The sequence below is a fragment of the Callorhinchus milii genome, unplaced genomic scaffold, assembly GCF_018977255.1.
Source record: "Callorhinchus milii isolate IMCB2004 unplaced genomic scaffold, IMCB_Cmil_1.0 Scaffold16, whole genome shotgun sequence".
NCBI classification, from domain to species: Eukaryota; Metazoa; Chordata; class Chondrichthyes; order Chimaeriformes; family Callorhinchidae; genus Callorhinchus; species Callorhinchus milii.
Genome location: NW_024704757.1, coordinates 9201441 through 9203135, shown reverse-complemented (window position 1 = coordinate 9203135; position 1695 = coordinate 9201441).

Sequence of the window (1695 nt, the reverse complement as noted above, 5' to 3'; positions counted from 1 at the left end):
CTCTCCCCCTCTCCCCTCTCACCCCCTCCCTCTCTCTCTCTCCCCCCCCCCCTCTCTCTCCCCCCTCCCCCTCTCTCTCCCCCCTCTCTCTCCTCTCTCTCTCCCCCCTCTCTCCCCCCTCTCCCCCCCCCTCTCCCCCTCTCCCCCCCTCTCTGGCAGTGGAAAGAGGAGGGAGTTGAAGCACATCCAAAAGGGGTTTAAATACCCACCAGAACCCCTCAACCCTCTCTCTCTCTCTCTGTCTCTACCTGTCTCTTTGTGTCTCTCTCTCTGTGTCTCTGTCTCTCTGTGTCTCTGTGTGTGTGTCTCTCTGTCTCTATCTGTGTGTGTGTGTGTGTCTCTCTGTCTCTGTCTGTGTCTCTCTCTGTGTCTCTGTCCGTCTCTCTCTGTCTGTCTGTCTCTCTCTGTGTCTCTCTCTGTCTGTCTCTGTGTGTCTGTCTGTGTCTCTTTCTGTCTGTCTGTCTCTCTCTGTGTCTCTGTCTGTCTGTCTGTCTCTCTCTGTGTGTGTCTCTCTCTGTCTGTCTGTCTCTGTGTCTCTCTCTCTGTCTGTGTCTCTTTCTCTCTCTCTCTGTGTCTCTCTGTCTGTCTCTCTCTGTGTCTCTGTCTCTCTCTCTCTGTCTCTCTCTCTCTCTGTCTGTCTCTCTCTCTCTCTCTCTGTCTGTTTCTCTCTCTCAGTCTCTCTCTGTCTGTCTCTCTCTGTGTCTCTCTGTCTGTCTCTCTCTGTGTCTCTGTCTCTCTGTCTCTCTCTCTCTCTGTCTGTGTGTCTCTCTCTCTCTCTCAGTCTCTCTCTGTCTGTCTCTCTCTGTCTGGCCTCAGTTTAATGTCTCATCCGAAGGACAGCACCTCTAACAGTGCAACATAACCCCGGCACCGCTTTGGAGTGTCAGTTTAGACTATGTGATTCCAAGACCCAACTTGGGAGTCAAACCCACATCAAGCGAGAGCGCTCCCACTGTGCTTGACTGACACTTGAATGAGTTAGGATTCAGACTTGTGAGGTCCCAGCTGCTGAGATTGATGATTCTGAGTGTCGGCCTGATATTGTGACAGACAATGCATTGAGATCCTTCAGAGTAGGGCAATACACTAACGTTAAAGACAGAGTCAGTCGGTGGTTGGCTCTGGGCAGTTTATCTTTATTGAAGAGCTGGGGGCCATTCTGCACAAAACCACCAAGACTGGAAAGAGTAAGGGAGAAGACAAACAAAATCGAGACTTCGTGATTGGGTGATGCCACATAGGTATTGTGATATGAGAATGCAAGGAGAAGCAAGAGTGCCGAGGTTGCCTTATTTCAAGTTAGGAAATAAGAAGAGGAATGTCCAGGGGAGTGGTGACCAGAATGGTATCAATAGAGAAAGACAGGGTAGGTTTGGATGGAGACTGAGAGGTTGGAGGCGAGGGGACAGCTATCCAACAATGAGCCTTTTCTTGAACTCTTTCCAGAAGATTGAAAGAGAGATGCCAGAAGAGAGACCAGACCTTTTTTGGAGGAGTCTTCAGCTATTTTGCTGCTGCCCTCTGGATTTCCATCCCAAAGTCACTATGGACTCTCCACGGTTAAAACCCAACCAATGCCTTATTTTTGTAATTTGTTTTTGTTCACTTGCCCCCCTCCCCCCTACCGGTCGTGCTCCTAGTCAGCCGTTCAAAGCATTTTGACCCCCCCCCACTCCCCTCAACATGAAATGCGCT